Source organism: Schistocerca piceifrons, chromosome X (assembly GCF_021461385.2).
Source record: "Schistocerca piceifrons isolate TAMUIC-IGC-003096 chromosome X, iqSchPice1.1, whole genome shotgun sequence".
Lineage (NCBI taxonomy): Eukaryota > Metazoa > Arthropoda > Insecta > Orthoptera > Acrididae > Schistocerca > Schistocerca piceifrons.
In genome coordinates, this window is record NC_060149.1 from 396459570 (window position 1) to 396484840 (window position 25271).

General features: G+C 43.0%; 1 long non-coding RNA gene across 1 annotated transcript; it reads right to left on the minus strand.

Annotated features, from left to right (window-relative positions):
* Nucleotides 1-14960: 14960 nt before the first annotated feature.
* On the minus strand, nucleotides 14961-18665 carry LOC124722850. The gene is made up of 3 exons (XR_007006453.1): nucleotides 18329-18665; nucleotides 15270-15385; nucleotides 14961-15111 (listed from the first exon to the last, which is right to left on the minus strand). It is a non-coding gene; the product is annotated as an uncharacterized LOC124722850 (long non-coding RNA).
* Between the last annotated feature and the right edge of the window lie 6606 nt (nucleotides 18666-25271).

A 25271-nucleotide genomic window follows, 5' to 3' on the forward strand; every position in this document is an offset into this window, starting at 1 on the left:
CTTGTTAGTAAAGCAATACAAAAACTTTTTCTTTCTTAGTGTACACACTTGTTCATATACACGCCACAACATGGAAAAACAATTGTCTTTGGCTATAATCAGCACTATTGTCACAGATACCGTCTCTTCATATGAGCTACAGAAGGTTTGGAGGACAAGCTAAAAGTATCCATGTAGGCACCTTTCATGAAACTGGTGAAGGATGAAGCTTTTTTAGCTTCAACATAGGATACGTGCATTTTGGCTTTCAACTCCTGAATTTTCCTTCCCTCGTTACAAGCTCCACACATCCTGCTCCCTATTAGGTGATCCCCAGAGCAGTATATGCATTTTGGAGAAAGTGTACAAGAAGTGCCCAATTCATGAGATGAAGCTCCGCAATTTCCATACACAGGCCTCATGTTATATGCCATGACCAAATCTTCTGCATTTAAAGCATCACAATTCGTAGGGAGCAAACAGCCAAACCTTAAGAAGGATGTAACCTGCAAAAATCTGTTCAGGTAATTCCTCATTCTGCACTTCTGTGACACCTACATTTTTCCATTCCTCTCATAATTCCTCCAGATCCATCTCCATTATATTGGAGCAGAACTCACAAGTTAAGGCTGTTATACGATTCATTAACATCAGGGGATTTTTTTTTTTTTTTTTTTTTTTTGTAGTTTTAGGGCGCACAACTTCAACGGTCATTAGCGCCCTGACTACGTTAAGAATGCACCGCGAGGCACAAGTTTAAAACAACAACTAAAAGGGAAAACACGATAAAAGACAGACTGACAGGCATAGGATTAAAAAACAGTATCATCAAATGTCCTTAGAGAGGTTTGTCAAATTGATAAAACGAAGAACGCGAGCAGCTGCTCGTGGGTCATCCGCTAAAATGGCATCTAAAGTACATGGCAGGTTAAGATCAAGACGCAGTGTGTTAAAATCCGGACAGGACATTAAAATGTGGCGGACCGTCAGCAATTGCCCACATAGGCAGAACGGCGCCAGCGCAGCCGTCAGCAGATGGCGATGGCTGAACCGGCAGTGTCCAATGCGTAACCGGGCCAAAACGATCTCCTCCCGCCGAGAAGGGCGGGAGGAGGACGTCCGAGCCGCGGGAAGAGGTTTCAAGGCCCGAAGCTTGTTGTCTGTAAGTGCAGCCCAATCGGCATGCCACAGCGATAAAATGCGCCGACAAATTACCCTGCTACAATCCGACGAAGGGACACAACAAGAAGCTGTCCGAGGCTGGAGGACCGCAGCCTTGGCCACGGCATCTGCAGCTTCGTTCCCAGGGATACCGACATGGCCAGGGGCCCACATAAAGCTAACCGGAGAACCGACGTCCACCAGCTGCTGAAGAGAGCGTTGGATCCGGTGCACGAAAGGGTGAACCGGATACGGATCACTGAGGCTCTGGATGGCGCTCAGGGAATCGGAGCAGATGACATAAGCAGAATGTCGGTGGCGGCAGATGTAAAGAACAGCCTGGTAGAGGGCAAAGAGCTCAGCTGTGAAGACCGAACAATGGCCATGGAGCCGGTATTTGAAACTTTGTGCCCCGACAATAAAAGAACACCCGACCCCGTCATTGGTCTTTGAGCCATCTGTATAAATGAAGGTCATATTGATGAACTTCGAACGAAGTTCAACAAAACGGGAGTGGTAGACCGAACCGGGGGTACCCTCTTTTGGGAGCAAGCTGAGGTCAAGGTGAACGCGGACCTGAGCCTGGAGCCAAGGTGGCGTGTGGCTCTCGCCCACTCGAAAGGTTGCAGGGAGGGAAAAATTAAGGTGTTGAAGGAGGCGACGGAAGCGAACTCCAGGGGGTAGCAGGGCAGAGACATACAACCCGTACTGACGGTCGAGATAGTCATCAAAAAAGGAACGATAAGACGGGTGGTCGGGCATTGACAGTATCCGACAGGCATACCGACAAAGCAGTATATCGCACCGGTAGGTGAGTGGCAATTCGCCAGCGTCAGCATGAAGACTCTCTACGGGACTAGTATAAAACGCTCCGATCGCAAATCGTAAACCCCGATGTATGGAGTTGAGGCGGCGTAAGATGGATGGCCGTGTAGAGGAGTATACAAAGCTCCCATAATCCAGCTTGGAGCGGACGATCGACCGATATAGACGAAGCAGGACGGTTCGATCCGCTCCCCACGACATACCACTGAGAACACTGAGGACATTTAAAGAACGGGTACAACGGGCAGCCAAATATGACACATGTGGAGACCAGCTAAGTTTCCTGTCAAATGTAAGACCTAAAAATGTTGTTGTCTCCACGATTGGGAGAGCAACGGGACCGAGTCGTAAGGACGGTGGGAGAAACTCTTTGTAGCGCCAGAAGTTAATACAGACCGTCTTCTCGGCAGAAAAACGGAAGCCATTGGCGACACTCCAGGAGTAAAGACGGTCAAGAGAACGCTGAAGACAGCGCTCCAGGACACGTGTACACTGCGCGCTCCAATAGATGGTAAAATCGTCCACGAAAAGGGAGCCTGATACATCAGCTGAGAGGCAATCCATTATTGGATTGATCGCGATGGCGAAGAGAGCGACGCTCAAAACTGAGCCCTGTGGCACCCCATTTTCCCGGCGAAAGGTGTCTGACAGGACAGAACCCACACGTACCCTGAACTGTCGATCCATTAAAAAGGAACGAATAAAAAGAGGGAGGCGACCGCGAAGGCCCCATGTATGCATGGTGCGGAGAATGCCCGCCCTCCAACAGGTGTCGTAAGCCTTCTCCAAATGAAAGAACACAGCCGCGGTCAGGCGCTTCCGCAAGAAGTTATTCATAATGAAGGTCGACAAGGTAACCAGATGGTCAACAGCAGAGCGGCGCCTACGAAATACACATTGTACACTGGTAAGTAGGCGTCGAGACTCGAGCAGCCAAACCAATCGAGAGTTAACCATTCGCTCCATCACTTTACAGACACAGCTGGTAAGCGAGATGGGTCGATAACTGGAAGGCAAGTGCTTGTCCTTCCCCGGCTTAGGAATCGGGACAACAATAGACTCGCACCAGCATGCAGGAACATGTCCCTCAGCCCAGATGCGATTGTAAGTACGAAGAAGAAAACCTTTACCCGCAGGAGAAAGGTTCTTCAGCATCTGAATATGAATAGAATCAGGCCCTGGAGCGAAGGACCGTGATCGGCCAAGTGCGTTTTCGAGTTCCCGCATGGTGAATGGGGCATTATAACTTTCACGATTCGAGGAGCGGAAGTTAGGTGGCCTAGCCGCCTCTGCCTGTTTGCGGGGGAGGAAGACAGGGTGGTAGTGAGCGGAGCTCGAAACCTCGGCGAAAAAGCGGCCGAAGGCATTGGAGACATCCTCAGGGGCCACAAGGACGTCATTCGCGACCGTCAAGCCAGAAACTGGTGAGTGGACCTTAGTGCCAGATAGCCGGTGCAGGCTACCCCAGACAACAGAAGAAGGAGTAAAACTGTTGAAGGTGCTTGTGAAAGCAGCCCAGCTGGCTTTCTTTAATAATACGACGACACTGTGCACGTTATCGTTTATAATTGATACAACTCGCCACTGTAGGGTGGCGTTTAAAGGTGCGTAAAGCACGTCGACGAGCACGTAAAGCATCTCTACATGCTGCGGTCCACCAGGGGACCGGTACACGACGTGGAGAAGAAGTAGGGTGAGGGATGGAATAGTCAGCAGCAGCGAGAATGACTTCCGTGAGGTGTGCGACCTGACGATCGCAGCTTGTGAAGGTTTGATCCTGGAAGGTCGCCCTGGAAGAGAAGAGCCCTCAGTCTGCTTTGGAGATGGTCCAACTAAATGAGCACGGAGAGGGGGTATGCTGCAGGAGATGGATAACACACGGGAAGTGGTCGCTCGAATATGTATCAGAAAGTGCATACCACTCAAACCGGCGTGCAAGTTGGGGAGTACATATAGAGAGGTCTAAATGGGAATAGGTGTGAGATGTGTCCGAAAGAAAAGTAGGGGCGCCAGTATTGAGGCAGACAAGATTGAGCTGGTTGAAAAGGTCTGCAAACAGGGAGCCTCTCGGGCAGGATGCTGGAGAGCCCCAAAGGGGATGGTGGACATTGAAGTCTCCAGTTAACAAAAATGGTGCAGGTAGCTGAGCAATAAGTTGCATCATGTCTGCCCTGGTAACGGCAGATGACGATGGAGTGTAAACGGTACAAATGGAAAATGTAAAAGTGGGAAGAGTAATGCGGATGGCAACTGCCTGCAGGCCGGTGTGCAACGTGATGGGATCGTAGTAAATATCATCCCGGACCAGCAACATAACCCCTCCATGAGCCGGGATACCTACCACAGGGGGTAGGTCAAAACGCACAGAGGTGTAGTGTGCCAAGGCAATTTGATCGCATGGGCGTAGCTTCGTTTCCTGGAGGGCTACGACGAGCAGACGGTGCAAGCGGAGCAGCAACTTCAAGTCCTCTCGGTTGGAGCGAATGCTGCGAATATTCCAGTGAATAAGTGCCATCGTAAGAAGAAAAGGAAGATGAAAGAAGGGGTCACCTCGAAGGCCGCTGAGGGGCTGGTTTCGAGCGAGCGCTGCCGCCGCTATCAGTAGGCGGACAGTCATCGTCCATTGGGTCTATAGGTTCATCGGCCATCTTGGGAAGATGGCCGGGAGGGGGAGCTTCCTCCGCCGGTGAACGGCCAGATGTTTGGCTACCAGCGGTGCGGCCAGGCGAAACGGATGACGGCCTGGGGCAGCAACGGTGGCGCAGGAGAAGAAATGCGCCGTGGCGGAGAAGGAGAACTGTGCTTCCTATGAGCCTTCTTGGAAGGACGTTTGGTGGAAGTACCGGTCGAACGCTGGGAGGTCGAGGTGCGTAGGAAGTCTGCACGGGACGATTCCTTCTTGAAGGCCCGTGCATCTGACTTCTGGGTCTTCGTCTTAGCAGAAGCTGATGAAGGGGCTGGTGTCTGTGGGGTGATGGGAGGAAGAGGAGACGTCGACCGCGCGATCTTAGCACACTGGCCGAACGGACGACCGTGGTGCTGAAGGTCAGATCGCATGTCTGGGTTGCCACCTCCCTGGTAGTCCGAGGAGAGGCGAAGACAGTACTGTATTTCCCCGCTGGGAGCAGCGTGGGCTTCCTACTAGCCAATATCTTGCGAGCAGCCGAGGTGGACACTTTCTCTTTGACCCGAATTTCTTGGATACTGCGTTCTTCCTTATAGACAGGACAGTCGCGGGAGGATGCGGCATGGTCACTCTGACAGTTCACACAACGAGGAGACGGAGGTGGACAGTCACCCTCATGGGCATCCCTGCCACAAGTGACACATTTAGCCGCATTGGAACAAGACTGTCGAGTGTGATTGAAACGCTGACACTGGTAGCAGCGCGTAGGTGTCGGGACATAGGGGCGAACAGAAATAACCTCGTAGCCCGCCTTTATGCGCGATGGCAGCTTAACACTATCGAAGGTCAAGAAAAGTGTCCGGGTCGGTACAAGGTCATTGTTGACCTTTTTCATGACCCTATGGACAGCCGTCACGCCCTGCTCAGCGAGGAAAGATTGAATCTCCTCGTCAGTCAATCCGTCAAGGGAGCTAGTATAGACTACACCACGAGACGAATTCAAAGTTCGGTGAGCCTCCACCCGGACAGGGAACGTGTACAGGAGTGTGGCCCGAAGCAGTTTTTGTGCCTGAAAGGCGCTCTCAGTTTCTAGTAATAAGGTACCGTTACGCAACCTGGTACAAGATTTGACAGATCCGGCTATGGCATCTACGCCCTTCTGGATAACGAAAGGGTTGACAGAGGAAAAATCCTTTCCATCCTCAGATCGAGAAACGACGAGGAACTGCGGGGCAGGCGGTAGTACTTTTGTCACTGGTGGCTGGTCATGTTTCCGTTTTTGGGCAGAAGTCGAGAGAGATGGAGTGAAATCCATTGCGGAGGAATCCCCCATGATTGCCAGCGTCTCCGATGGCGCGCTCCTTCCTTATGGGGACCCTCTCAGAGGGCACTCCCGCCTTAGGTGAATGTTTACACCTCAGGTCACACCTCCCGAGAAACAGACGGAGGGACCAATCGGCATGGTCAGAAGGTATCAGCTCAGGCAATCACCCCTCCCTGGGCCTGGCCTTTACCAGGGGGTACGTGCGTGCCTTACATGTCTACCCATGGCGGGGAATTACGTGTTACCCCGTCACCGGCTACGCGTGCGAACGCGTGGGTCGGCCTTCAGGCACGCACAGGGAGGAAGGAAGAAGAGGAAAAAGAAGAGAGAGAGGGAGAGAGAGGACAGACTGTCTCAAACGCCGAGGCGGAGACCAGAGAAGGCAAGGAGAAGAAGGCAATGAGAAGGCAAGGAGAAGAAGGCAATGAGAAGAAGACAAGGGAAAGAGTAAGGAAGACAGTGAGGTGGAGAAGAGCAAAGAAAGGAACCAACCAAAGGAAGGAAGAAACGAGAAGTGAAAAAGCAAAATGACCGCAAATAGAGGTCGTGGAACCGTCCGTCTCTGGACGCAGGCGCTAACGACCCCCTTGAGGGGGTGGGACTCCTTTTAGTCGCCTCTTACGACAGGCAGGAATACCTTGGGCCTATTCTAATCCCCGGACCCGCAGGGGGGAACATCAGGGGAGTCACCTAAGGTCTTGCACACCAGACGTTTAGGTACTTGGTGAGAAGTGGCAGTTTCAACAAGAAGTATTCGATCACAAAGTCGTTTAACACTTTTCAAAAAGCCAGCAATACCCTCCAACCATTAATGAAAATAGAAAGTCTAGATCTTCTCAAATGCTCACTCTGCTCTCTTGATTACCGTGAATGTGTTATGGCAAACTACTGCAAAATATTGAAGACGGTTATCCAGAAATCTAAACACCTGCATTATGAGAAGATAAATACATCCAGCAATAAAATAAAAACAATATGAGGTATAGTTAAGTCAGAGACAAGTAGGACCAGAAATGAGGAACAAATAGCTCTAAAAATAAATGAAAGCCTGGTAACAAACGCATGCTGTGTTGCAAACCATTTAAACAAGTATTTTGTCTCTGTTACTGATAGCATGGGGTTGTCAGGTTCGGTAAATAATGCAATGGAATGTCAGAGACTAGTGCACACAAGCAATCTCAGTAAAATGGAATTGACACTTACTTCACCCAAAGAAACAGAATCCATAATAAAGTCCTTGAAATCAAAGCATTCTAGTGGTTATAACATATCAATGAAGTTAATAAAAAGAGTGTTCATGTGAGCTTAGTCATGTCCTAAGTTATTTGTATAATCAATCACGTATCACAGGAACATTCCCGGACTGGCTTAAATATGCTGAAGTTATACCTCTCCACAAGAAAGGGGACAAAGAAATGCCCGTCAAATTACCGACCGATCTCACTTTTGCCAGTGTTTTCAAAAATCTTTGAAAAGGTTATGTTCAAGGGTCTACTTAAGCACCTTAGTGAAAACAATATATTGTCAAAGTCACAGTTTGGGTTTCTTAAGGGTTCTGACATTGAGAAGGCTATTTACACTTTCAGTGAAATGTCCTTAATTCATTAGACAACAAATTAGAGGCAACTGGCATATTCTGTGACCTTTCAAAGGCTTTTGACTCTGAATCACAGCATTCTTTTAAGTAAATGAAAATATTATGGCATCACTGGTAGTGCTGCAAAGTGGTTTCAGTCATATCTTACTAATAGAAAACAAAGGGTGTCATTACGTAACACTTCAGCAGTAGGCAATCAGACATGATCTCAATGGAAAGAAATTACATGTGGTGTTCATGGTTCCATAATAGGCCCACTACTTTTTCTTGTGTATATTAATGACCTGTCACCTGTTACATTACCAGAGGCCAAGTTTGTCTTATTTTCAGATGATACAAACATTACATAAATAGTAAATCAAATATAAATTTAGAAAGGGCAGCTAATCAAATTTTTACTGACATTAATAAGTGGTTCACAGCCAATTCACTGTCATTAAACTTTGAAACGACCCACTATATGCAGTTCAGAACTTCCAAGAGATTTTCTTCTAGTGTGTGTGTGTGTGTGTGTGTGTGTGTAAAATGACATGGAAATAGGAGAAGTTGAGAGCGTAAAATTCTTGGGATTACAACTTCATAATAAATTCAGTTGGAAGCGACATACTAATTAACTGCTAAAGTGACTAAACAAGTCTGTGTTTGCAATGCAAATGATGTCAGACATAGAAGATATAAATATAAAAAGTTGGCATATTTTGCTTATTTTCACTCCATTATATCATGTGGTATCATAGAGCTGTAATGCTTAGATTGGCAGTGATTTTAGATGACAGAAGATGGCTGTCATGTGAGATACTGTATAGTTCAGCATTACGGGTTTAGTTGGCTACCAATATCCTATTTGGAAATATGAAAATGCTGAAATTTACAATGCTTTACAGAGAGGCAGATGAAAGCCTTTAGACCAATAGATTATAGCAGACTTCACTAGAAGCCTGTAGTTTTATGGAAAGCTGATGCAATCATGGTTCATAACGTACTATCATCAGCAAAAGTTGTCAAGAGCAGATGAGGAGAACATCCAGAGCAGTGGTACGACTGATTTCATTATTATTTCTTACTTCCTTCAGGTTACTGGTGTACATGTAAGCCTGCAATATAATGGAAATAAGGAATTATTATGAAATTTGCAACCCAAAGAAAGAATTCCTTTCAATATGTGATTATTAATGAAGTTGTTGCTACAGAATTGAGGTTTTTGTGGCCACACATTGGCTTGTTGGTGTTGGTCTCAGGATCTTTGACCTACATTTCGAAGCTGATGCCGTGGCTGCGATTATATGTATTTGCTGTGCCAACATCAGTGAACATTTACCTTGACATTGCTGCTGTGGTTCTTACATTGTTGCTTGCATCACTCATTTGCTGCTGCACAAGAATCCAGTCTTTGATCACAATATAAATTCCTTCAACAATGACTCGATTCAGTTAGTAATGACAATCTTCAGATCTGTTCTACACCATAATTGTCATTACTGACTGAAACCAGTCATCGTTGAAGGAATTTATATTGTGATCAAACACTGGCATAAAAAAACATTTGACAGTACCTGGATCACTGTTTACAGTCGCGACTGTCGCAGCTGGTAAATCCAGAATCCATTTACCTCGAGGCTTTTTTTAAACTGTTGTCAAGTTCGTGAATTTCAGTGGCTTACCTGAACAAACAGTCGTGGTGGTGGCCACTCCAACAGACCTTGCCACATGTACAGTGTGTGTGTATATTTATGTGGAGGAGATCAACTAGCTGTTGCTTAACCACCGGTAATTTATTATCTGTAACCTCATGCTGAGAAAATTGAGAAACACCGTTAAACAACAGCCAATGATCCCAAGATGATGGCCAACAGGCATTAAGTCAAAAGTGTTACTGTTGGCAGTGCTATTGGTTTTTTCAGCAGTAATAATTGCCTCATGGAAGGTAGACTATGGTGTGTGTGTGTGTGTGTGTGCGCGCATGCATTATACAATTTGTTTACTGTCCACACGTAATGCAGCGTTGTTCAAATAATACTAAATCACTCATAGTTCAGAATTTGCAGGTTCTGGGAGAGGCATTTTCCAATAAGTGTACACTTGCTAATTAAAGTAACACAACATACCTGTATGCTTGCACTACGATAATTGTTGTCTCATGTAGTCATATCATGGGATTCCACACTTCATATACACATACCTGTGCAAACAGTGGGTTAACTGATCTACATAGTTCATTCTTCCTTTGGTTGCCCCTGCAGATGGTTGCAATAATTAGAGTTTAATAAAGATGATGGTGACTTTCTGATGAGGAGCATTTGTCGCCAACCATGAATTAAGCCGGGATGCCATACTAATGTGTTTATTTGGAGCAACAAATGCCATGAGACCGAGTGAAAAACTTTACTAACCTAAAAAGGTATATACGCCATGGAGCTATCAACTATAAAACAAAACTACCGTTTCTGAGAGTGAAATTAACATTGATGTTTTTCCTACTGCCTAACATAGAGATGTAACAGACACAGTCTTTGCACCAACTCATCTTGGAAGCCTATGACATATGTTGGAGGATGATGATAGTAATTATCTGTAATGCTCTTGAATAGTGAGTGGTAGTAGTAACTGCACAAGTGCTTTCATTTTAGTTACAATGTAGGTAATTTAACATTGAAATTTCTTCATTTTCATCTTAACAGTGCCCCTGGAGTACGGTAAGACAAGATTTTCCCACTTGTAGAGGATGCTTTATATTCTTAACACAATTTACTTCTGCAGTTCACATTGGTGTGTGAAGAGGATTGGGTTGAGAGCATAAAGCTAGGCATCCACTAGAGAGTAGGCTGCCTACTCTTTGAGGAGGTGGTGCAGATAGTAGACATATCTCAGTGAGCAAAGCATACATGCAGAACTTGTTTGTTTCAATTGTGGTCCACTTGCTGCTTGAATGAATGGTTCAGTGCAAACAAGTGAATGTAGTGGCACCAGAAAGCGTTTTTCCAAATGCAGCTACAGAGTTGTACCTATAATGAAGCTTGATAGCTGGTCTAACGGATACTGTTCAGAGGAAAATCAGCATTCAAGTGACCACTCTGTTGGGTGTGAATCTATCTCGGAAACAGAGCAGAGGCTGAATAAATTGTGAAATAGATGATCAGGAATGCAGAACAGACATGGTATGGGTAGATGGCAGAGCTTATACAAAAATATTGCTCATAAGGTATGGTGGTTCACATAAGCAGTTATGATTGACCATCGCTAAAGCATCTGTGCCGAAATTCCATTATCTCAGAGGAACCTCTTTATTTCTCCCAATAGGACTTTCACATATTACTTCAACATAGGCAAGACTCATCATTAGCGAGAGCATTAAAAGTTTTTTTAAGAGAGAGAATTCCTACATTCCATGAACTGTATTGTGTCAAATAAAAGTTTGGGTAGTCAATAGTATTTTCGATGAGGACAAATCAGCCCCACTCACTCCCATGTTGAGGGGCTGTGTCCTAATTAGCTCACTGAGAGATGTTTGAGGTAGTACAATCCTTTTTTTAGTATTACAGCTTCAGTCAACAGTCCTAAGTTGGGGCCGTTTGCAGAGCCATGGAGGTGGGAAGGTAAGCTGCTTCTTGAACAAGAGGCAGATGTTGAAAGTGATTATTAATGTAAGAGCATTGATTAGTCAAAACATTAATGCCTTTGCGAAACAAGTTTTGGGCAGACTAGTCCTTATCATTATACATCGAACATTGTATAGCTGAATCATATTGACTGCTTCTAATGGTTAAGGCATAGTAATTATCGTCAGTGTTATGTTGCAGTAAACTAAGATATTTAATTAAATTGTTCTTCCATTTCTCTACAGTGCCATACCATATCAACATCACTCATTGTATCTGATCTATAGGAAATTAATAGGGTGGATCAGAATGTTTTAACTAGAGCTTTTAGAAAGAATAACTAAAAATGACCCTCAGTTTCATACTGACATGTTAACTTCATCTTGTCATTTATGCATGCATAAATCATTATGATGGTCATATGAGCAATGTTCGGCATGCTTTGTTGCAGTTGCCAAATGGCAGTGAGTAATTTATGAGGATACATGCCCACACATTGCCATCCGCATCAAGAAACTATGGGCCGCTTGGGTTTAAAGTTGTTTAAACAGGTTTCCTGCAGCCCCACCTCACACCATTTCATTAGCCCTGGTTTGGGCCACTGAAAGGCACTTTAAGAAGCTGTTAATTTTCTTCTGAAACTGAGATGCAAGAAGCAGTGCATAAATATGTGAGCAATCATCCAAAATCCCTTCTACCTGGAGCTAATATATAAACTTCTGGAACACTGGATCAAGTGTATTGTAAAGATAGGACCCTATGCAGAAAAATTATGTATTTGTGTTTCCCTCATGTTATTGCAAAAAAATCAAGATTTTTGATTTGTCCAAAATTAAGAAAATCTAAATGTTACTAATTCTTGACTTACGCATAGGGCAACAAAAGAAGTTTTGTAAGCTTGTACACTGCATAGTGTGAGGAATGGACATTTGTAACCAAAAATGGATTTAATATGCTGTGTGTAATAGCTGTGGGAATCTTTGCTGACTTCATATTACACTTAAGTTACATATGTAATCCATCAGTGACATAGGCAAATTTTCTGCCGGACTTACATTTTAGTAATACCCACCTACAAGACTATATAAGGAAAACAACTCTAATTACAGCCCTATTTCTGGTCTTTAAACAATGTTTAAAAATTTCTGCTAGTGATATACACAACTGAACATGACTACACTTTAGACCAGTCCGTGAAAACCAGGAAATGTTGGAGAAAATAGTTGCAAATTTTTGTACAGTGGTTGCAGGGAGTGTCATGAGCAACATGTGAAAATACCCACCAGTGAGGTATAAGTGTTGGGGTGGGGGCATTTAAAGGTCACTTCTTTGCTTTTCTTGCTTAACTGGAAAACTAACTTCTAGTGAAAATGTTTCCCTGTACAGAATTAAATTACCTACAAAAAATGTCCATTCATTTTTTCTGTATGCCTGATACTTTCCACACTGCATGGGATCAAAAAATTGCAGACTATTACAAATGTTTTAATGGTATAAAATTACTGTTTACTGTTAAATGAAGTGGGTTAATAAAAAAATATTAATTGTCTGTACCATGTCTAAGTGCAGTAGAGCAGTATAGGTTGGTGCAACTTTGTGAAAGACCCTGTAGTTGCTTCTTGTGACATAGTATGGTAAATAATGGGAAATCACCTGCTTGCTCTTCAGTTTGCAGACATATGAAGGGGGGAAACGCATGACAAAAATCTGACTACCTACGTTCCCTCACACTTTCCTTAAAAGGTGTTTGTATACCTAAATAAAGCTTGTTCAGATGCGTGAGGCTCTGTCTGGGTTGCCATTTGTTTCGTTAGTGCCTCGTGGGATTCGTGCGGAGCAGTGTCAAATCTACCCCCTATCGGATGCATGTACCATCGGGTAGTACCTACACTCACCCAATGGGGAACTTGGGTGGTCAGTCCGCCTGAGTAGTAGTCTCAGAATTGTAGAAACAGGTCACAGATGATTAGATTAATTACTTATTGCGTAGACCCAAAAAAGAGGGGTCCTACTGGGTGTGGAACATGTCAGATAACCACATCACACAAATGTAATTAGAAAAACTTGAGTTTCATTAATTTTAATGATCCTCATTCAATAAACAGTAAAATTATGTACATCAATTAAAATTAAACTTCTAATATTTACAGGTTAAATACTTACATTTGCTTTCCATACATTCACCTTTCACACAGTAGGTAGTTACTTGGCTGTTACAGCCAAGTATTGTCAAAAATTAAAGTAATAAATTTTTACTACAATGGTCTACTGCACTTGTTGAGAAATTCATAGATGGAATAGGAGGAGTTGCCCACCAAAAATTCCTTTAAATTATGTTTAAATTGTGCCTTGTCTCAAACTAATCTCTTAATGGTTGCTAGTAACTTATTGAAAATATGCATTGCTGAGTACTGGTCTCCTTTCTGGCCAAGAGTAAGTGATTTTAAATCTTTATGTATATTGTTCTTATTACTGGTATTGATACTGTGTACTAACAAGGGAACCTCCCCATCGCACCCCCCTCAGATTTAGTTATAAGTTGGCATAGTGGATAGGCCTTGAAAAACTGAACACAGATCAACTGAGAAAACAGGAAGAAGTTGTGTGGAACTGTGAAAAAATAAGCAAAATATACAAACTGAGTAGTTCATGGGAAGATAAGCAACATCAAGGAGACTGGGAACGCAGGAGCGCCGTGGTCTCATGGTAACGTGAACAGCTACGGAACGCGAGGTCCTTGGTTCAAATCTTCCATCGAGTGTAAAGTTTAATTTTTTATTTTCAGTTTATGTGACAAACTCTTATGTTTTCATCACTTTTTTGGGAGTGATTATCACATCCACAAGAAAACCTAAATCGGGCAAGGTAGAAGAATCTTTTTACCCATTCGCCAAGTGTACAAGTTAGGTGGGTCAACAACATATTCCTGTCATGTGACGCACATGCCGTTACCAGTGTCGTATAGAATATATCAGATGTGTTTTCCTGTGGGGGAATCGGTTGACCTATGACCTTGCGATCAAATGTTTTCGGTTCCCATTGGAGAGGCACGTCTTTTCGTCTACTAATCGCACGGTTTTGCGATGCGGTCTCAAAACACAGACACTAAACTTATTACAGTGAACAGAGACGTCAATGAACGAACGGACAGATAATAACTACGTAAAAATAAAGAAAGTAAAATTTTCACTCTAGTGAAGACTTGAACCAAGGACCTCTTGTTCTGCAGCTGCGCACGCTACCACAGGACCACGGCGCTCCTCTTGTGTAAATGTCCATGATGTTGCATATGTGACCCATGGACTACTCAGTTTGTATATTTTGCTTATTTTTTCACAGTTCCACACAACTTCTTCCTGTTTTCTCAATTGATCTGTGTTCAGTTTATCAAGGCCTATCCACTGTGCCAACTTATAACTAAATCTGAGGGGGGTGCGATGGGGAGGTTCCCTTGTAAGCAGTTAGTTGGAAAAAGAGATGTATTATTTACAACAAACTTCATTAAAGAATAAATATACCGAGAAGCTGTGGTTAGTATGCCCAATTCTTTGAATAGGTTTCAACATGATGTTCTTGGATTTACACTACACATTACTCTTATATGCTTCTGTACTCTAAACTTACTTATTTCACTCCACAGCAGAGTATGTTCTGCTTTAAAACTTATAGGGCTCTTGAAACAGAACCTACCCTTTCGTGAGCACTGCTATTACTGACTAAGCGATCCCAGGCATGATTCGTGACCTGCCCCCCATTACTTCCACTAGTATGTCTTCCTCCTCCTTCCCATACTCCACATATGTTCACCTGCAAGGTTCCAGTTTCAAGTCCTGGTCCAGCACACAGTTCAACTTACTAGGACCAATACATTTATTGTTCTTGCTCTGTATGTAAAGTTCTAATTACGACTTTTGTAATGTCCACTGTTGTTATCTGGATGAAGTTCCACAGAGGGCTTTCTCAGAGTATGAGTTGTCTTTCAAGCAGGGTAGTATAAATTCACCTGTTTAGAAGATGAAATAATTAGACATGTTACAAGCAGCATGATAATGTATAAGAAAACTTACTGATGCACTAAGAACCATAGCTATATATTACTACTGTTCTTACCTCATACAAATAACAAGATATTAAACTGCAAGCACAAGTTATTAACATTACCTGAGTAAGTTTATGGTTGTGACACTAATACATTCTCCAGGTGCAAAGAACGAGACACAATTTGCTTCATTTTAATTCCTTTGAGTCTTCACACACACATTTTCCTGAGGCCCTGCCTAAAAATAAAACACAAAGGAAAAAAGTTATTAAATTATCATCTCAAGTCTCTCTTTTAGCACGTAACTTTAAAAATTTCATTATGTCAAAGAAAAATTCCTTTTAATATGAACACAACATGTTTATACCAACTTCATAGACACAGTATAGTATCACAATAATGGCATTTCAAAATACCTGACCATATATTCTTACCTTTCTACATTTTTGCTGTAACAAATCTAACAAATGAGCAAACAGGAAAATATTATTAAAATAAAAAATTCTATGGTTTTACAATTTGTAACCATACAATTGTAGATGTCAACACAAATAGGTCTTAGAATGTCTGTACAACTATATTCTAAGATCTATCCATGTTCACATTCTCATTGGTGGTGGTACAAGCTTAGAATATGAGCAGATATTCAAAGGAAGTACATGCCACTACCTTTACTTATAACATGCGAAACGTAGCTCAGATTTCGCTGTACCACTGGTATCGGTATTGCAGCGAATTATGAAACTATGAATGGCCAGATGAGGATTTGAATACTGCACCTCCCAAATGCAAATCCACTGCTCCAACCATATTACACTTAAATCATGAGGCTCAAATGAACTGCGGGAAACTAAAAGGTTTAGGATTTGGACTGAACAATTTTTGTTGAGTAAGAATAATTGTGGACCAATGCCTTATCATATAACCTAGAAGCTAATGTTAACTATTGGTTCAGAAGCAAGGAGAGCTGGCAACACTATCTAGGGACAGTGTCAAAGCCTCTTCCAGAAACTGTACAGCCTAGTATAGCAAGCCAATTAGAGAATATTTATTTTGCTTCAATATTACCTTTTGGATTTCTAGTCATGGTGACAGACGGATCTGTAATGTAGTCTGAGATCTATGTTAGACTGCAGATGATTGATTGGATCTCAGTTGACAAAAGCAAAAAGTATGATGCCAAGAGATTATGTTAGGCACTATTAACTAAACAGCTGGAGCAGTGAGTCAAAAGACTGTTAGTGCACAGGGTCTTCATACATGTCATGTTAGTTTGAATTACAGTTTTGGAAAGGCGAACGAAGATTTAACTTTAATGTTCTGTCAACAACGAGTACAAATGAAATTGAGCACTACCTCAGTTTGGGGAAGGAAATTGGCTGTGTCCTTGCCAGAAGCAAGATCCTAACATTTACCTTAAGCCACTTAATGAAACCACAGAAAACCTCGATCTGGATGCCAATGCAGGGATTTAACGTGATGTCCTCCCAAATGTTAGTGCAGAACTTTACCCAGAGTGCCACCTTGCTGGATTATTGTAGCTCTGGTTCAATAGTGTATGCAGTGCAATAATATTTACTGTTGGAGTAAATACCATGCAAACTTTTGGGATTAAGACTTCATTGGTGGTCTCGTAATACAGGTAATGCCACCAATGATATTTGGGATGCAATTCTGTCACTGCATCTTGCATTTTAAATTGTGACAGATTTATTCAATGCCAATGTATTTGCATATTTTTGCTCAAAAATAATTCTCAATGTATGGTATGTTACGTGATATGATTTCATATTTTTGAATTTGGTCTATGAATTAGTTTCAAGATCCACCTAACCTGAAAGTCAACTAGTCTAACAAACTTACTGACAACAACCTAACACCAGCTAAGTAATTTCTGTTTAAGAATTACCATTTACATCATCTTTACCGTTAAATCAAACTAGGCCTTATGTTTCTTATGGGCAAGCATTACCACTGCACTGCTACGCCACAATGTAACAGTTGGTCAAACACAAATTACCAGCAATAACAATTTAAATAATAATAATAGCAATTTTGAAAAACATTTTAACAATGATAGTAATAACAATGTGCCTGAAATAAAGCACAGATGTGCGAGTATTAATAAAATTATTGTCTACATTCAGTAATGCCACTAATTTGCCTCTATCTCTCTTGATAACATTCATGGGGGCACTACAACCTTTGATTACTTACACAATGTGTGAAGAAAAACCATGTAATTAAAGTAACAATTCTCACTGATGTTTCGTAAGTATTCTCAAATTCAATGTTCTGTCACTTACCCTTTTCAGTGATGCCCAAGTCAAATCAATCATGTTAAAAATTCAACAGTGGTTGAAGGTGAATGTGCTATGGGTGAATAAATACATTACACCTTCACACACAACTTGTCAGAGTAACATTCACATCTCAGTGCAACAATTTGAGTCATATACTGAGATTATTCATGTGTACCAAGAGGACATTGAGAGATTTTAAATGTTCTAAATAACTTGGAACTTTGTACATACAGCATAACTAGCACCATCTCCCGTTATTGTATGTGACTCAGCCTAACACAGGAAAGTCAATTCACACACAACGTGATATATCCTTGAAGTGGCGCAACGTTAAATTAAATAACACTGTTGAGAAATGGAAAGAGGTTGAGAATGCGAAAGAAAACCACCGGTGCAAAGAAATGTTTCAGGTTAGCATCTCTTGTCATACCTGTTATGTTAGTATGTTGTATGGAAATTCTAAAGGACAAGCAATCTAACAAAAGTGACTGGAAATCCAGGAACACCAATTTTAACTCGATTTCTAAGTCACAAAATGATGAGTTCAATACGTATTACATTACCCAGCCAAGGATATAGACATCTTACTATAATGCTTTATGCCACTGATTAGCGTAACGGATCATCTCAATGGATATGTGAGCGTTAATGTATGACAGTTTCCGAAAAAATACACCACATTAATCTACATACTTACGAAAGACATTCATTCACACAAGAAACACTGTCTCGTCAAAAGTAATTGGTACACTTAAGCAAAACGTTCACATTTCTGTTGTATGTTTCAACTGTTCGATGCGTCTTGAATGTCTCTGCTAAACATGTACCTCGCGAACCTTTACGCTACAGTGCAGAATACTCAATAATTTCTGTCCTACCTGGTTCTCCTTTAGGAAGCTCATCTCCTGACACACACGATCATCAGTAAGCGAGCCAAAAACAAGCCATCTGTTTCTGTCCTCCCATAATGACACTTCTTACACTTACAACTCTCAATATTATCGACACCCATAATTGCGTATTTAGCCAGCATACAGGGATCAGCGTCAGAATTATTGACGAAATCACCAACCGACTTGTAAGTACTGATGAACACGTTAACATTCATGAAGCACATATTTATTCTTCTGTTTTACGATTGGCAGTCGATATTCTATATGTCTGCGATATACAGGAGGTATCCTCCATGGGTATCCTACAGTTCACATTTGTGCAAGAGTGACGTTATCTTGACGTCACGCTCTTCATTAGAGCTCCTATATATACATATATTGCATGCTCTATCGAGTTGCCGCTGTACAAGGTAACGTTGACCACGTCACTGTATGGAGAGCGCTACGGGAGAACCAGTTGTTTCCGTACCATGTACAGCGTGTGCAGGCACCATCAGCAGCTGATTGGCCTCCACGGGTACACTTCTGCGAATGGTTCATCCTACAATGTGTCAATCCTCATTTCAGTGCAAACGTTCTCTTTACGGATGAGGCTTCATTCCAACGTGATCAAATTGTAAATTTTCACAATCAACATGTGTGGGCTGACGAGAATCCGCACGCAATTGTGCAATCACGTCATCAACACAGATTTTCTGTGAACGTTTGGGCAGGCTTTGTTGGTGATGTCTTGATTGGGCCCCATGTTCTTCCACCTACGCTCAATGGAGCACGTTATCATGATATTATGCGGGATACTCTACCTGTGCTGCTAGAACATGTGCCTTTACAAGTACGACACAACATGTGGTTCATGCACGATGGAGCTCCTGCACATTTCAGTCGAAGTGTTCGTATGCTTCTCAACAACAGATTCGGTGACCGACTGATTGGTAGAGGCGGACCAATTCCATGGCCTCCACGTTCTCCTGACCTCAACCCTCTTGACTTTCATTTATGGGGGCATTTGAAAGCTCTTGTCTACGCAACCCCGGTACCAAATGTAGAGACTCTTCGTGCTCGTGTTGTGGATGGCTGTGATACAATACGCCATTCTCCAGGGCTGCATCAGCGCATTAGGGATTCCATGCGACAGAGGGTGGATGCATGTATCCTTGCTAACGGAGGACATTTTGAACATTTCCTGTAACAAAGTGTTTGAAGTCACGCTGGTACGTTCAGTTGCTGTGTGTTTCCATTCCATGATTAATGTGATTTGAAGAGAAGTAATAAAATGAGCTCTAACATGGAAAGTAAGCATTTCCGGACACATGTCCACATAACATATTTTCTTTCTTTGTGTGTGAGAAATGTTTCCTGAAAGTTTGGCAGTACCTTTTTGTAACACACTGTATATGGCTTCAAGAGATATTACGATAACCGAGAATAGAGAACTTATACGATTTATCTGTTGTGTAATGAATAACGCCATCATTTACAGAGGTGGAGGTGCAACGTCCATAGTGAATCTCCCACAGAACTTCAGCGGCGGCATCAGTTTATCGAACCCCTGCAGAGTACATTGTTCCCATCCCACACCATACCTGTCCTAAGACCAACAACTTCCTCAGTGTCATCCTAGCGTCCCCCAACCTCCTCGGACGCCTCACTGGTGCAGTCCTCAATCCGCCTGGAAGTGACTACCTACCTGTACTCGTCAGCATCTCCTCTGTCCAGTACCATCCCTATGCACCCCAACCCAATTTCCATCCAAAACTACTCCCAGGGCAACTGGAATTTCTGCTAATAATCCATAGACAACCACACTGGAAGTCACCTCCTGTCCTACCAGCAACCTGACGATATCCCTCGGGCCACATCCTTTCTGCAGCACACCTTGTCAGATGCAACATCTACCCACATTCCTACCAAGGCCATATATCTGTACCATCCCACCCTCCCCCAACAAGCCCGAATCTGCCTCCAAGAATCCCATTGTATTTACTGATCCTTCTTAAGAACCTGTGTCTGGGATACACTCACATGCAACTGGCAAATACAGAGACACATGAGGAATTTATTAAATCCAAAAAAAAAAAAAAAAAAAAACGCCAGGACTGGCACCAGATTCAACACTGCACTCCCCATTAACTGTTCCAAGTACTGGAAAGCATTACATCAACTCACTGGCAATAACCCCATATGCCATTACCTTCTCCTTCACGACAGCCATCCCTTTCCTGACAACCTGAGCATTACTGAGCGTTTTGCAGCCTATCTCTCCGATGTCTTCTCCACTCCTGGTGGCCCTCATTTTGATTACCCACTGTCCCCTACATCCACAAACGTACAAATACTGCTGTTCCACCCTGGCTACCAGCTTCCAGTACTTGGACAACAGACCACAAACAGAATTAAATACACCAAAGCCAACACAAGATATCAAACAAGTACTCCACAAACAACATGACACTGGATTACTTATCGACACCTCAAAGAATGCCCCCTCTCCTTTCTCATCACCCTTACAACACTTTACACCATTATCCTCTCCACAGATTACTGTCCTCAACAATAGAAAAACCTCTGAAATCCTACTGTTTCTCAAACCCAACATAACTCCTACTCATACCTCCTCTTGCTGCCCCATATGTCTCACCTCCGTGTTTAGTAAGGTCTTCGAATCAATCCTCTCCTGACGCATCTGTCAACACTTGAACCAACGCTACCTTCTTCCTGTTAACCAATGTGGCTTCTGTCCCAATTTTTCCTCTGATGACCAGCTCCTGCACATCACCCATCTCCTATCCCATCAACTTAACTCCTATAAATTGGCTATTTTTGTCTCCCCCAACCTAGAAAAGGCCTATGACCATGTATGGCATTCTGGCCTACTTTTCAAACTGTACTCTTCCAGTTAACTATCTCTGCCTTATTGCATCTCTCCTACTAATCGCCCCTCCATTGTCACTATTAACGATACCAGTTCCCATACCTTCCAGTCCACTGCAGGAGTCCTCTCTCTTCTCCTTTATCTCCTCTACACTGCTCATATGCCCACTACACCCACCAGGCCACCTCCTTCAGTGTGCTGATGACACTGATTTCCTTTGGGGTACACCATACTGAAGGAATCCTAATGATTCCTCCAAGTCAACCTCAGTCAGTTCACCTCCTGTTGTCACCTGTGGCTCCTCAAGATTAACCCCCACCCACAAAAAAACTGCCCAATGATTATAAGATGAACCAACCAACCTTCTGCCTGCATGTCTTCTACCTTATCATTTATGACCGTCATCTCCAGTTAACTAACACACTAAAATATCTTGGACTAACTCTTGACCAGCTGCTAACATGGGACCCTCACTTACTAACCATCCAACAGAAAGCCCACAGTAGATCTGACATCCTCCACTATGCAAATGTTGCATGGATCTCTGCCCAACCAAAATTCTATACGTCCCTCCAAATCCTTGAATGCCATACACATCTTGCTTTCCACTTTCGTTTACTTTCCTTCACATGGACCCACTACCATCTCATCAGATTCCCACTCCTCCTCACACACATCAAACACCTTGCACCTTCCATACTATCTGAAAACTGGATTGCAATAACCCCATTGTCACCCCTCTGATCTCCAACCTGGTATGCTGCTGCACCTTTACAAACATATCGCACCACTCCTATACCTATACACACTCCATATCCCATTCCAACGCAAGTCAACGAATTCCCTCTCCCATACAACGAAATTCACTTTATGCTACACTCTACAGCTTTTCCCACCTGTTTCCACTCCACATTAGGGCTCTCCCTCTCTCTCTTACCTCTCCATTTCACTCCCTCTCTTCCTTTTCTGATATGACAGCCCTTCCCCCCCCCCCCCCAACCTCCACAATCGCCCTCACTTCCCATCTTTCCCAATACTCATCTTGCTGCTTATCATCTTTCTAAGATACCAATCAACAGTTCATAAATTTATATTCACCATCATCCAAACATTTAATCTCCTCATGTGTTCATCACTCACCGCAGGTCCTTCAGTTCTTTAGTGAGAATTCAGTGCTTCATTGCAACTAATGTTGTCGTTTTTTTTCATTTTTAGGTTTTAAACGTCCATTCTTATGTTCTTATCTCTACCTGTTAAACCATTTCCTTTCCTTTTTAAACACTGAAGGAAGAAACTTGCTCTGTATATTTTAATCATCTCTACGTTGTATTTGTAAAATTCTTTTAAAATTTGCATTCATAAATATGTTTTGTCATTTCTTCATTAATTTTTTGAAAGTGCTCTAGGCTGAAGAGTGGCATATTGTGCTGCTAGCAACCCACCACCACCAACCATTTGGCGCGAGGGGGACGAAATAACAATGCAGTGAAAGATTATAGAAAAAATATCTGCCCAGTAATCTTAATGCTATTGATCTTAATGGAAGTGCTCATGTTTCAATACAAAAGCAAGCAACAATAGTAGTGCACCGAGTGGCCTGGCAGATAACTTTGAATATGGGAAAATATGGCAAAAAGTTCGTGTGCCTACTTTGTGATAGACAAGTATAAAGCCAGATTCCCACAGGCATGAATTTCTTACACATCATCCCCTCACTATTACAGTTACGTGCACGTTAGTGTTCCTCACATCAAATCATGAAATGTTACTTATGCGACTTTCAAGATGCCAACAAACGAAATTATTCGTATGGCAATTTAGTAGATTTTAACAAAAGAGCTTATAGTGACATTAATGCACAAAAATCGAACACACGAATATTGGGTAAGGAAACAGGCATCTCTCAGGAATCGTTTGGAAACATCCACTACACTAGAAAATGAAATCTCTACCAAGGACGTTTTGTTCTAAAATCATTTTCGAATGAGTGAAATCTATATTGAAATTTTTAAGCCATATTTCTGGCATTGTATATAAGTCTAGTACACATATGTAAGATGCCATGCGAGCTTGTATTAAGTGACAAGTAACACTGAAATATATGGCAGCTGGAGTCACTGCAGCATATGTATTGTGTTCTGTAGAGTATTGAAGGTAAATCAGAAAGTAAGGTTTTTGTCTCAACAGTTCAGTTTTGTTTTTATTTTGAGTGTTAGTCAAGGTTTTGATAGATCACAGACGCTGTGAATATACGTTTGTTTTACTGGTACAGTACTTAATTTTGCAACCAAAACTTTTTGGTACTGTGCAGAACAGACAGCACTCAGTGATAGCTCCAACACAAATATTGTTAGATTTGTGTAGGATTTTAATATTTGTAAAGAGTAGTTTTAAAGTCATAAATAGATTTCTATTTCACAGTAATATTTACATTCAATGACTAAAGAAAAAAACTAATATCATTATAATAAACGAAATAATACTTTCACAGTATTGACTCTTCTGCAGTAATACGAACGCCAGCAAGGCCACACTCTCAGCTACAGTACTTTTTAATCCATTTCATCACTTCAAACATTGTTGTGTCGTTCCTTCACAAATAAGTGAAGATAAAGAGTTTCTGAATGCTAGAAAGATGTTCATATCACACTGTTTAAGAATAATTTCCCACTTTAGAAAGTGTGGAAGTTGGGTGTTTCCACAAGTAAGTGGACTTACACAAGAGATGGTGGAGTGATTCACGAATGAGAAATTGATGCCTGTGGAAACCTGGCCTCACTCAATAACATTTATTATTTATACTTAGAGGGTAGGCCTCGTAGTTTCCTAGTGACACGCAAGAATGGAAACGATTTTGTGTTATTGCAAAGTAGTATGTCCGGGGAATCTGCTGTGTACGGGCGCAGGAGGAGCTGGCCACTGTTCACGAACAGCTGAACGTGCTGATGGCCATGGTCAGCCGTCTTCAGGCTGCTGCCTCGGAGTGTAGCGGCAGTGGGGAGTCTGGTGCGTAGCATGGTACAGCCCAGGTGTTATATGCTTCACCCACAGTCCCTGCTGCCGAGACATCTTCATAGGTAGAGGGCGCGGTTGGCTCACCCTCTCCCCAAGGGGAGTGGCAGGTTCAATGGCACTGACCGAGGTGACGCAGTGGTTAGCACACTGGACTCACATTCGGGAGGACGACGGTTCAATCCCGTCTCCAGTCATCCTGATTTAAGTTTTCCGTGATTTCCCTAAATCGTTTCAGGCAAATGCCAGGATGGTTCCTTTGAAAGGACACGGCCGATTTCCTTCCCAATCCTTCCCTAACCTGAGCTTGCGCTCCATCTCTAATGACCTCGTGGTCGACGGGACGTTAAACACTAACCACCACCACTACCACTAGGTTCAACGGCGTTCGCGTTGCATGAGGCGGAGGGTCAATGTGGAGGCTGGCCGTGTGACGTCGCCTGCTCTGCCTGTGAGTGAACCTATGGCTGCTCCTTCAGCAAGGTCCGAGCAGGCACACGGGGGGAGGGGTTTATTAGTGATTGGGAGCTCCAATGGTAGGCATGTGATGGAGCCCCTTAGGGAAAGGGGAAGAAGGCCAGTGTTCACTCTGTCTGCTTGCCAGGCAGTCTAATCCGAGATGTGGAGGAAGCCATGCTGGTGACGATAGAGAGCTCTGGGTGCACCCAACTGCAAATTGTTGCTCATATCAGCACCAATGACTCCTGCCGTCTGGGTTCAGAGGTCATCCTCAGTTCATACAGGCGGTTGGCGGAGTTGGTGAAGGCGGAAAGCCTCGCTCGTGGGGTGGAATCTTAGATAACTATTTGTAGTGTCGTTCCCAGAACTGATCGCGGTCCTCTGGTTTGGAGCCGAGTGGAAGGCTTAAACCAGAGGCTCAGACGATTCTGCGGAGATCTGGGGTGCAAATTTCTCGACCTCCGCTATTGGGTGGAGATATGTAGGGTCTCCCTGAATAGGTCAGGCGTGCACTACACGCAGCAAGCGGCTACAAGGGAAATTGAGTATGTGTGGAGTGCACATGTGGTGTTTTTTAGGTTAGAG